General features: G+C 42.9%; 1 protein-coding gene across 1 annotated transcript in view; it reads right to left on the bottom strand.

Annotated features, from left to right (window-relative positions):
* fibcd1a (fibrinogen C domain containing 1a) overlaps nucleotides 1-13,635 on the bottom strand; it is a 99,538-nt gene that overhangs the window by 49,418 nt on the left and 36,485 nt on the right. The gene's annotated exons all lie outside the window — the stretch shown is intronic.

Below are 13,635 nucleotides of genomic sequence, written 5' to 3'. Positions count from 1 at the left end.
CGCTAAGGTCTACTACACCTGTGTATTTGTCCAATGTGACAAATACATTTTGACTTGATGTCAGCAACGGAAGTTCAATCGCCTGCCTAGATCATATTTAACCAATTCAGACAGGAACTGTGGAAAATCTACTGCTGAAATATTGTGGATGAAAATTACATTGGATTTCCAATTCCAGGCATGCCTAATGATGAATTCGAACCCATTAAGAATTAAAAATCTACAGTATATGAAGGAGGCATCATAAGATGTTTTACCCATTTGATATTTCAAACAATAGACACGTTGATAGATGAGATATTTACAAGGACGAACTAGACATTCTCTGTTACTTCTGTACTGCTGCTGAGTCCATACATAACCTACTGTAAATTTGAATGTCAAGATACAGTATCACCACAAATTACCTGCTTCTTCACAATGGAATTATTGCATAGAATCTGAGAGTAGGATTTTAGGTTTTATACAGAAATACTGTTCAAACCTTATCCTACAGAGAAAACATGCTTAAATAGTTTTTTTAAAAGACACTTCAGGAACTAATGAATTACAGGTTACTGGAAAAAGTGGTATACACATCAAAAATACATTGAACATAATTGTTTTTTACAAGACACCTGCAATAGTACATCCAACTGAAAATGTTTAAAATTTTCTGTGCTGTATATCAAAGATAAATATGTCAGTAAGCCTTCTAGAGCCATAATGAATAAAGCATTCATTTGAACTCTTCCTTTTAGCAAATAAAATAAAATGCAAAGAATTGTGTATTCAGTCTGATTGCATGTCTAGTTCTGCTAGTATCAGGGATTTGAGTCCTATATGGATTAAATGTGCTTTTTATTAATAACTCTCCCCATTGAGAACTGCATTACAATTCCAACCCATCTGTAACGATAGTAAATCATGACTCTTTGCAGGATCAATGGTCGAGCCACTTCCTTTAAGTTTGCAGGGTTCGGTGGTTTTAAAACAACCTTTGGACAGCATCATCTTTCAGAGTATAAAAAGAGTAACTCCAAGAATCTTCAGAGCTTCTGTAACAAGTGTGGTGAGAGTCGGGAAGCAAGTTCAAGGACTTAGTGTTTAATATATAAACGCAACTTAATAGAAAGCAAGTAACACGAACAACGCACAGACATGACACAAAAACAGAAACAATGACGCCTGGGGAAGGAATCAAAGGGAGTGACGTATATAGGGAAGGTAATCAGGGAAGTGATGGAGTCCAGGTGAGTCTGACGACACGCAGGTGCGCGTAATGATGGTGACAGGTGTGCGCCATAATGAGTAGCCTGTTGACCTAGAGGCCGGAGAGGGAGTACACATGACAGTACCCCCTCCCAACGTGTGGCTCCAGCCGCAGGACGGCAACCAAAATGACGATCCTGGGGATCAGGAGCGGACCGGTCACCCCTGCTGATGCGCGGGAACTTGTTGCTGGCTGGGGCGCGGGAACCTGACAGACCGGCTGTAGCAGGGGAGCCTGGTGATCCGGCTGAGGCATGAGAGCCTGACGAACCGGTGGAAGCCGGTGGAGCCTGGCGATCCGGTGAAGGCATGAAAGCCCAATGAGCCAGCTGTAGCAGGGGAGCCTGGCGATCCGGCTGAGGCATGAGAGCCTGACGAACCGGCGGAGGAAGGGGAGTCTGGCGATCTGTCTGAGGCATGAGAGCCTATCGTGGCTCCCGGACCCGACGTCATTCCAACCGAAACAAAAAACGAGTGCGCTGAGAGTCGAGAAGCAAGTTCAGGGAGTGAGTGTTTAATAACTAAACACAACTAAATACAAAACAAGAAACACAAACAACGCATAGACATGACACAGCAACAGAAACAATGAACCAAAGGGAGTGACACATATAGGGAAGGTAGTCAGGGTGGAAGGTGAGTCTGACAACTCGCAGGTGCGCGTAACAATGGTGACAGGTGTGTGCCATAATGAGCAGCCTGGTGACTTAGAGGACGGAGAGGGAGCACACGTGACAGCTTCTCTAGATCTTTAGTGGTAATGTAAAATTCAAACTGCCGCAATGGAAAAGGGGAAGATATACCACGGAGTTGCCTATCTGGTATTTATGTCACTTTTATATTTCTTTACTTTTTAAGGTTTGCCATCAGAAATAAGCCTGCAAGCTGACTGCGGTCATCAGTCGAACTGTGTTTCCGCTGACACATTGGTGCGGCTGACTTCTGTGTTAAGCAAGTCTTGACCTTTGCCCCTCCTGAGCCCTTTGAGGAGTTGCAGCGATGAGACAAGGTCATAACCAGCTATTGGGGAGAAAATGGGGTAAACACTACAAATAATTTTTAATAAAAATTTTTTAAAAAAGCCCACATTCACTCCAATGTCGTTTCCCAAGTTATGAGAGGTAGAAAAATAAAGCAACTACTGAAAAAACAGAATGAGCGGAGAGGACTGCCGAGCTACGGGTGCTTCGCTTGGAGAGAAGCTTTAAGAGAAAAGGATGTATCTGTAACGATCATCTGTTGAAGAAGGTGTGGACCAAAGCTCAGCGTGGTAAGTGTTCATACTTTTATTTCACTAAATAACAAAAATCACAAAGAGAATGAACGAAAACCGAAACAGTCCTGTCAGGTGCAGAAACACAAAACAGAAAATAACTACCCACAAAAACCCTGTGGGAAAAAGCTACCTAAGCATGGTTCCCAATCAGAGACAACGATAGACAGCTGTCCCTTATTGAGAACCATACACGGCCAAAGCAAAGAAATACAAAACCATAGAAAAAGGAACTTAGAATGCCCACCCAAATCACACCCTGACCAAACCAAAATAGAGACATAAAAAGCTCTAAGGTCAGGGTGTGACAGTATCAAACTTTACAGGCTCAAATTGAAACTGGATTCCTATATTTTATCGACCCACTGTCTTGGAGTACCTGATGGTCAAATGCCGACCCTTCTACCTCCTGAGGGAGTTTTCAGCTGTTATTGTGACTGCTGTATACATTCCACCTCAGGATAGCAAGGTGCCGTTTAACTTCTTATGGCTGGGGGGCAGTACTGAATACTGCCCCCCATATTATTAGTAGATTTGGATAGAAAACACCCTGAAATTTCTAAAACTGTTTGAATGATGTCTGTGAGTATAACAGAACTCATATGGCAGGCAAAAACCTGGCAAAAACCAGGAAGTGGGGAATCTGAGGTTTGTAGGTTTTCAAGTCTTTGCCTATACAGTGTACAATTTGGTCTGATTGCACTTCCTAAGGCTTCCACTAGATGTCAACAGTCTTTAGAACCTTGTTTCAGGCTTCTACTGTGAAGTAGAAGAGAATAAGAGCTGATTGAGTAAGAGGTCTGGCAGAGTGCCATGAGCTCAGTCTCGCGCGCACCCGTGAGAGGTAGCTGCGTTCCATTGCATTTCTAAAGACAAAAGAATTCTCCGGTTGGAACATTATTGAAGATTTATGTTAAAAACATCCTAAAGATTGATTCTATACATCGTTTGACATGTTTCTACAAACTGTAATGGAACTTTTTGACTTTTCGTCTGGACCTAGTGCTCGCGCCTCATGAATTTGGATTTGTGAACTAAACACGCAAACAAAAGGGAGGTATTTGGACATAAATTATGGACTCAGATTATTGCATGGTGTGCTTTTTCCGTAAAGCTTTTTTGAAATCTGACATAGCAGTTGCATTAAGGAGAGGTTTATCTATAATTCCATGCATTACACTTGTATCCTTTATCAATGTTTATGTGAGTATTTCTGTAAATTGACGTAGCTCTTTGCAAAATCACCGGATGTTTTGGAAGCAAAACAATACTGAACATAACGCGCCAATGTAAACTGATATTTTTGGATATAAATATGAACTTTATCGAACAAAACATACATGTATTGTGTAACATGAAGTCCTATGAGTGTCATCTGATGACGATAATCAAAGGTTAGTGATTCATTTTATCTCTATTTCTGCTTTTTGTGACTCCTCTCTTTGGCTGGAAAAATTGTTGGGTTTTTCTGTGACTAGGTGCTGACCTAACATAATCGCAAGGTATGCTTTTGTCGTAAAGCCTTTTTGAAGATTAACAACAAGTTTATCTTTCAAATGGTGTATAATACTTGTATGTTTGAGGAATTTTAATTATGAGATATCTGTCATATCGATCCCGTTAACGGGATTTCAGCCTTAAGAAGTTTAACAAACTGTACAAGACTATAAACAAGCAGGAAGACCTACACCCATAGGCTGCCTTTCTGTTTTCTGGCGATTTTAATTTGGCGTCACTAAGACACGTGATGCCCAACTTCCATCAACCCGTCTCTAATGCCACTAGAGGCAATAAAGTCTTAGACCACTTCTACTTTACACACAAGCAAGCATACAATGCCCTCCCTCGTCTGCCATTCGGCAAATCAGATAATGACTCCGTACTCTTGCTCCCTGTTTACAAGCAGAAGTTTAAACAGGAAATACCTGTGATTCGCTCCATTGAGAAATTGTAACCAGAATCAGAGGCTATGCTACAGGACTGCCTTGCTAGCGCTGATTGAAATATTTTTCGAGACTCAGCCGATAACATTGACAAGCTAACCACCTCCGTCACAGGTTTCATACATCAGCGATATTGAACCCAAGTGAGGGTTCACTGCTTCCCAAATGAAAAGCCCTGGATTAACACCGAGTTTGGTGCTAAACTAAAGAACAGGGCTACCACACACAGAGCTATTGTAGGCAACACTGATGTTGTGGCCGAAGACAAGAATAAGTACAAGAAGGGCCGCTATGACCTCCGCAGAGTCACCAAACAAGCAAAAGGACTATATAGGAATAAGGTACAATCATATTACATAGGCTTCGCCTGCCGTATGTGGCAGGGGCATCAGTCCATTACGGATTACAAAGGAAGACCCAACCGTGAGCTGCCCAATGATGCCTCTCTACCAGGCAAACTCAAAGCATTTTATACACGCTTTGACAACAACATCGAGACGGGTGTGAGGGCCATCACCAACCCAGAGGATTGGGTGATCTCGCTCCCTGAGGCCGACGTGAGAAGGGTCTTTAATTAGGTCAACACCCGCAAGGCCACAAGGCCTGACGGGTGCGCTCTCAGAGCATGCGCAGAACAGCTGGCAGGCATATTCACAGTCCTTTTCAACCTCTCCTTGTCCCAGTCTGTAATCCCCACATGTTTTAATATAACCACAATCATTCCTGTTCCTAAAGACTCTAAGGCTTCATGCTACAATGACTACGGCCCTGTAGCACTCACTTTTATAATCATTGGGTGCTTTGAGAGGCTAGTTATGGCACACATTAACTCCACCATCCCAGACACCCTAGACCCACTCCAATTTGCATACCGCCCTAACAGATCCATAGACGATGCAATATCAATTGCTCTCCACACTGCCCTCACCCACCTAGATAAGAGGAATACCTACCGTATGTGAGAATTGCTGTTCATTGACTACAGCTCAGAGTTCAATACCATTGTCCCCTCCAAGCTCGTCACTCGTCACCAAGCTTAGGACTCTGGGTCTGAACACCCTCCAGTTCCCTCTGCAACTGGATCCTGGACTTCCTGAAGGCCGAACTCAGGTGGTGAGGGAAGGCAACATCACCTCTGCCACGCTGACCCTTAACACAGGGGCCCCACATGGGTGTGTGCTTAGTCCCTTCCTGTACCCCCTGTTCACCCACAACTGTGTAGTCACTCACTACTCCAGCACCATTATCAAGTTCACTGACGACACGACGGTGGTAGGCCAGATCTCCAGTGACGATGAGTCAGCATACAGGGAGTAGGTCAGTGACCTGGCAGCCTGGTGCCGGAGCAACAACCTCTCCCTCAAAGTCAGCAAAACCAAGGAGCTGATTGTGGACTACAGGAAACAGGGGTTCTACAGCTGTACCATTGAGAGCATATTGACTGGATGCATCACTGCTTGGAATGGAAATAGCACCGCCCTCGATTGCATGGCGCTACAGAGAGTTGTGTGGACAGCCCAGTACATCATGGTTCCACCTGTCACCAGAGGGCGGCAGAGACCGTCTTAGAGACATTAACAACACTCAGGTGTGTCCAATTTAACTCAATATGATTTTTTTGTTAAAAGAGGTGTGTTTTCTGTTGTCCTTTGCGGAAGCTTGAATTGTTTACAGTGTGCATTCGTTTCCTGAGTGAGTTTTTGAGACTTAGTGTTTGTTGTTTTTCAAGTGTACTGTGATCCTGTAGCTACCGTTTCTCAGAAAAGTATTACGTTTATCCTTAACCAGTTGGATTTAGGGGGCGCTATTTTAATTTTTGGATGAAAAACGTTCCCGTTTTAAACAAGATATTTTGTAACGAAAAGATGCTTGACTATGCATATAATTGACAACTTTGGAAAGAAGACACTCCGACGTTTCCAAAACTGCAAAGATATTGTCTGTGAGTGCCACAGAACTGATGTTACAGGCGAAACCCAGATAAAAATCCAACCAGGAAGTGCCTCATTTTTTGAAACCCCCTCATGCCAATAACTCCTTATATGGCTGTGAATGAGCTACGAATGAGCTTACGTTTTCCACATTTCCCCCAAGGTGTCTACAACATTGTGACGTCTTTTTAGGCATTTCCCTTGAAGAATGGCTGTAAGGGACCATATATGGCATGTGGTCACATGGTGTCTCCCGCAGAAAACCTTGCGTAAAATTCTGAGGTAGCCATTTTTCCAATCGCTTCTTATGAGAAACCAACTGCCTCAACGGATATATTATCGAATATATTTGTTAAAAACACCTTGAGGATGGATCCTAAACAACGTTTGCCGTGTTTCTGTCGATATTATGTAGCTAATTTAGAAAAAAGTTTGGCGTTATAGTTGTAGCATTTTTCGGTCGATTTCTCAGCCAAGCATGGTGAAGAAATGGGAGCTTTTTCACCTACAAAAATAATATTTTTTGAAAAAAGGAACATTTGCTATCTAACTGGGAGTCTCCTGAGTGAAAGCATCCAAAGTTCTTCAAAGGTAAATGATTTAATTTGGTTGCTTTTCTTATTTTTGGGAAAATGTTGCCTGCTGCCAGCAGAGCCTAGCATAGCATTATGCCATGATAAACTTACACAAATGCTTGTCTAGCGTTGGCTGTAACACATATTTTGACAATCTGAGATGACAGTGTTGTTAACAAAAGGCTAAGCTTGTGTTTGAATATATTTATTTAATTTCATTTGCGAATTTCATGATTAGGAAAAGTTTCTAGGGGTATTTATGTCCGTTGCGTTATGCCAATGCGTTTGAGGCTATGATTACGCTCCAGGATACGGGTTTGCTCGTCGCAACTGGTTAACCACTGATTCTTCGTCTGGTCTCTTCTCTGCACCTGGGTCCAACCTCGTCACGCTCCACATCGAGGAACTCTATATCAGGTTACAGGAGACCACAACCCTACAGATTATCTCTCAACCCCAACAGAGGAGGAGAGATCTAGGGGTCTGAAGATGTGGGGGGTTTTATGACCCCTCACGCCCCTGGTAAATCTCAGGCCACAGACAAATTCCTTTGTGCTGTTACTATGGAGAACCAGCCTCAGAACATTAAACATGAAATAAAGGGACTTTGTAACAATGGTTTCCGTCAGCCACAATGGTGGTCATGACGATAGATGGAATATGAAAATGTATGTCATTTTTGTTTTGTTATTAAAGGTTAATAGATGGCGTTATTACGAAAACATTGTAATGTGAAGGGTTTTCCTAGTATATGTTTGATGTTTATACATTGTACATTGTATGGAAAATATCCAAATCAAAGAGAATGTTTTGGGGAAGATGAAATGTTAAGTTAGTTGTCTAAAATTGGATTTGAGGAAAATCTGGACCTTGCCTCATTAACTTGGTACGCCCAGAGAATTGCCCTAAAGGCGGCTACGCCCACTTCTGACCCAAGGGTATAAAACCTGTGAGTATAGAATTTACAGGAGGACTACGTGACCCCAGCTGCAGCAAGTTCTAAATAAGTCAGTGAACCCAGAACGCAACGCAAGTTTGAGGACAAAGAAATCCTTTTCTACCCAAGCTACGGATGAGTAGCTGTGTCTAAGCGGGTGAATTCAAGTTGAACCACCTAGCCTCCATCTCCCATCGAATTGTGGTATCTAAAGGGTTTCATTCCTATGCTGTGAGCTCTGAGCTACAGAGCTGTCTGTCCTCAGAAGACCCCTTCCAGAGAAAAGGTTGAGGGAACAGACTCCTAAGCCAAAAAGGACACGGACACCGGGAGGACGAGCAGGGAGGTGCGCAGGAGAAGTGCGTCATCGAACAGTGCTGGGCCAATTGTGCGCCGCCTCATTGGTCTCCTGGTCGCGGCCGGTTGTGAAACAGCCTGGAATTGAACCAGGGTCTGTAGTGACACCTCTAGCACTGAGATGCAGTGACTTAGATCGCTGCGCCACTCAGGAACTCATCTAGAAGAAGACCTGGTTATGGAGCTTCCACCAGGGGGACGGTTAATTATCAAAACGTTTATTAGCAGGGGGCCTCCCGAGCGGCGCACTGGTCTAAGGCACTGCATCGCAGACCTGGATTAGATCCCAGGCTGTGTCACAGCCAGCAGTGACCGAGAGACCCATGAGGCGGCGCACAATTGGCCCAGTGTCGTCCGGGTTAGGGGAGGGTTTGGCTGGCCAGGATTTCCTTGTCCCATCGTGCTCTAGCGACTCCTTGTGACGGGCCAGGCGCCTGCAAGCTGGCCCCAGTCGCCAGCTGAACGGTGTTTCCACCGACACATTGGTGTGTCAAGTGTGTCAAGATTGTAACTACCAATTGGTAAAAAAATGGGGTAAAAGTACACAAAAAATAAATAAATAAAAAATAAATAAATAAATATATATATATATATATATATATATATATATATATATATATATATTAAATGTTATGTTAAATGTTTATTAGCAGGTAACCCTTTCCTTCACCACCACAGCTGATGCTAAGCCTCAACATGTAACTCAAATCAGAGTGATCTGAGTGACATCTGCCAACTCACTCTGGCTTGTAATAATAATATATGCCATTTAGCAGAAGATTTTATCCAAAGCTACTTACAGTTATCTGTGCATACATTTTATGGATGGGTGGTCCCGGAAATCTAACTCACTATCTTGATGTTACAAGCGCCATTTTCTACCAATTATACTACAAAGAACCACTAAGTGGTTGTTCCGTTCACTTTGTCACTTTGTCAACATCAGGGCTGCCTCAGAGAAAATACACTACATGGCCAAAAGTATGTGGATAAACCCTTCAAATTAGTGGATTCTGCTATTTCAGCCACACCCGTTGCTGACAGGTGTATAAAATTGAGCACACAGCCAAACAATCTCCAATCTCCAAGAGCTCAGTGACTTTCAATGTGGCACCATCATAGGATGCCACCTTTCCAACTAGTCAGTTTGTCAAATGTCTGCCCTGCTAGAGCTGCCCCAGTCAACTAAGTGCTGTTATTGTGGAAATGTCTAGGAGCAACAACAGCTCAGCCGTGAAGTGGTAGGCCACACAAGCACACAGAACTGGACCAACGAGTGCTGAAGCGTGTAGGGCATTAAAAATAGTCTGTCCTCTTTTGCAACAATCACTACCGAGTTCCAAACTGCCTCTGGAAGCAACGTCAGCACAAGAACTGTTCGTAGGGAGCTTCGTGAAATGGGTTTCCATGGTCGAGCAGCCGCACATACTGTAAGCCTAAGATTGCCATGCGCAATGCAATGAGTCTGCTGGAGTGGTGAATCACGCTTCACCATCTGGCAGTCCAACAGACTAATCTGGGTTTGGCAGATGCCAAGAGAACGCTACCTGCCCGAATACATAGTGCCAACTGTAAACTTTGGTGGAGGAGGATTAATGTTCTGTGGCTGTTTTTCATGGTTTGGGCTAGTCCCATTAGTTCCAGTGAAGGGAAATCTTAACGTTACAGCATAGAATGACATTCTAGATGATTTTGTGCTTCCAACTCTGTGGCAACAGTTTAGGGAAGGACATTTTCTGTTTCCGCATGACAATGCCCCCGTGCAGAAAGCGAGGTCCATACAGAAATGGTTTGTTGAGATCGGTGTTGAAGAACTTGACTGGCCTGCACAGAGCCCTGACCTCAATCCCATCGAACACCTTTGGGATGAATTGGAATGCAGACCGCGAGCCAGGCCTAATCGCCCAACATCAGTGCCCAAACTCACTAATGCTCTTGTGGCTGAATGGAATCAAGTGCCAACAGCAATGTTCCAACATCTAATGGAAAGCCTCCCAGAAGAGTGGAGGCTGTTAAAGCAACAAAGGGGGGGGGGGAATTCCATATTAATGCCCATGATTTTGGAATGAGATGTTCGATGAGCAGGTGTCCACATGTGTTTGGCCATGTAGTGTACCTTCATCCATGCTTTCCATTAGGGTTGTATGATATGATCTGGCTTTCTCACGAGGCTAACACTACGGTAATACTGGATTCCAACACTATGACCTTGGAGGAAGCACTTGGCTAAGGCTCGTACCACACATCATAAATTGGCTTCCTCATTCATATTCTATTCATGTGTTTATATGGCAAACAAATGGAGGAAAAAGAGGAGAGAGTGGAGAGAGAGAGAGAGCAGGGGAGAGGGGGGTATGTCTGAGAGTGTACCAGCAGCCCTCCTGTACCTCAGGAAAGCAGAGCTCCCAGCTCTTCAGCGGTGCAGAGAGAGATGAGACTGCATCCTCATCAGGAAACTGCTGGAAGCCAGCGATGATGAATAGGGTCGCTGTGACTATTAATTCCCTGTAAATGCGCCATTCTTTGCCTTCCATCTCCCACTGCTGAGATGTGCTCAGAAGAAAATGTATCAGAAATATAGGAAACTCGTTGGTGAGAAACATCTTGGTCTGTAATATTCTCCTTATGAATTGCCTTACTATGGCTAATTAGTTTATCAGAGGCATTGGTCCTAATGAGCGGTGGTTGCCCACAGTTGGTTTAATGGAGAGCTAACAAAGGGCTCTCCTTGAATGATTCATTGGACTCTTTGGTCTGGGAATGTGTCTCCTGGTACTACTCTGCTAAACCAACCTGAGCCAGTCTCTAGACATCAAGCTAAGGGGAGATGACTCTAGAGCCCTGGAGACCTCAACAAGTCATAGAGGCAATGCTGCAAGGTCACTATTTCAGCTATTGCCGTCCCGCAGGGGGGAATGTATGAATATCACACTCTTTTCAGTTTAAAATGCCATTTCACCACCGCTCCTCTCAGCACAAGCCATCTGGGGGGTTTCTGCAGACCTTGACTGTGACTGCAGGCGGGGAAATGAATGGAACTTATTCAAACTGCACCAGCGGGATAGGGAGTCCACTTGCTTATATATGGGAGGAAGATGTCCATCGGGTGACCAACGACAAATAAAGCAAACCCCATGCAGGGATTTTTGTCGACCTCATGTCATGTTGTCACATGTAAAGTTTGATGCTCTGTACTACATTACATTCAAGAGCAACATAAAATGCAAGAGAGGTAGGAAAGCCAAGGAGCCCCTGGATATTATCTTCAAGACACTTGAACAGTTAATTGGGCATTATATTTGAAACACATTGCAATGCATTTGAAAATTGAGAAAGAGGCACTTTTAAGTGATCCCTCATAGAACCAGAATTCAGAATAATTGGCTTTTGAGCAATAAAGTGATAATATTGATGAGAAAAGTAACACAAATGAATGTGTCCAATCATACCCTGAAAGTTAGACTTAATTAGAACTTTTCTAATAGTAACACTATTAAAGCTCCTATGTGTTTGATGAATTAGTGAGCAATACTTTTAGAAAAGACCATACTTTTAACTGCTCTGTGACTCAAGTAAAAAGAAACGTCACCAAATAGTTGATTACAACACACTGTTTTGCAATGAAGGTCTATAGTAGCCTCAACAGCACTCTGTAGGGTAGCACCATGGTGTACCCAGAAGACAGCTAGCTTCCATTCTCCTCTAGGTACATTAACTTCAAAACAAAACCTAGGAGGCTTATGGTTCTCACCCCTTTCCATAGACTTACACAGTAATTATGACAACTTCCTGAGGAAACCTCTAACCTATCAGAGCTCTTGCAGCATGAAATGACATGTTGTCCACCCAATCAAAGGATCAGAAAATGAATTTAGTACTGAAAGCAAAAGATAGTTCAGCCAACTCAAACAGAGAGGGATGCTATGTTAACTAGCTGGCTATGACTATCCAACACTGGAACTTTTCCAAGTCAAGGTAAGCTTTTGGTTTTATTAATTTATTGACACTGGGGCCGACCGGAGTAACTGCTAAACTGTCAGTGGCGACCCGTCATTCAAGGCAGGTGGGGGAGAGCCCCACCTGTTTTGAGCCCTAACTTTTTGCAAAAAAAATATTATAAAAAATATATACACTACCGTTCAAATGTTTGGGGCCACTTAGAAATGTCCTTGTTTTTGAAAGAAAAGCAATTTTTTTGTCCATTAAAATATGGACAAATGGAATATCTACATAGGCGTACAGAGGCCCATTATCAGCAACCATCACTCCTGTGTTCCAATGGCACGTTGTTTTTGCTAATCCAAGTTTATCATTTTAAAAGGCTAATTGATCATTAGAAAATCCTTTTGCAATTATGTTAACACAGCTGAAAACTGTTGTTCTGATTAAAGAAGCAATAAAACTGGCCTTCTTTAGACTCGTTGAGTATCTGGAGCATCAGCATTTGTGGGTTCGATTACAGGCTCAAAATGGGCAGAAACAAAGCACTTTCTTCTGAAACTCATCAGTCTATTCTTGTTTTGAGAAATGAAGGCTATTCCATGCGAGAAATTGTCAAGAAACTGAAGATCTCATACAACGCTGTGAACTACTCCCTTCACAGAACAGCGCAAACTGTCTCTAACCAGAACAGAAAGAGGAGCGGTGCACAACTGAGCAAGTGGACAAGTACATTAGAGTGTCTAGTTTGAGAAACAGACACCTCACAATTCCTCAACTGGCAGCTTCATTAAATAGTACCCACAAAACATCAGTCTCATTGGCAACAGAGAAGAGATGACACCGTGATGCTGGCCTTCTAGGCAGAGTTCCTCTGTCCAGTGTCTCTGTTCTTTTGCCCATCTTAGTCATTCTGAGATATGTCTTTTTCTTTGCGACTCTGCCTAGAAGGCATGATTATGCCAAGACTTTGTCTTGAAGGTACTCAGAACATTTCAAGAACATGTTATTTTTAAGTTTGACCTAATATTACCACAACATTCTCAGCATGCTAATGTGTATTCCTTAAAGCCGTTTGGAATACATCCCCATTATGTTTTAATGGAAATTCACATTTGAGGCATTTTAATTGTATTTCAACAGCGTTTAATCATACAAAAACAACCATATTTTTTTTGCACTTCATATGTTGACAATATGCACATTATTTCACTTGAACAGCACTTAATCTTGAAAATACTATATTTTTTGATTATGTCAAATATATTTCATAGCGGTTTAGATGGCACAATGATTCTCTACACTATCACATAAACTGAAAACAGTGGAACTATTAGAATTTTAGCAACCAGGAAATGGCAGAGCCATTTTTGCATCATGCATCTTTATAGGGAATCTTAGCTAATGTTCTGGGAATGTTCCCGGTTTG

Source organism: Oncorhynchus tshawytscha, linkage group LG04, assembly GCF_018296145.1.
Source record: "Oncorhynchus tshawytscha isolate Ot180627B linkage group LG04, Otsh_v2.0, whole genome shotgun sequence".
NCBI classification, from domain to species: Eukaryota; Metazoa; Chordata; class Actinopteri; order Salmoniformes; family Salmonidae; genus Oncorhynchus; species Oncorhynchus tshawytscha.
Note: the sequence above shows the minus strand (reverse complement) of the source record. Positions and strands in the feature narration are given on the sequence as shown.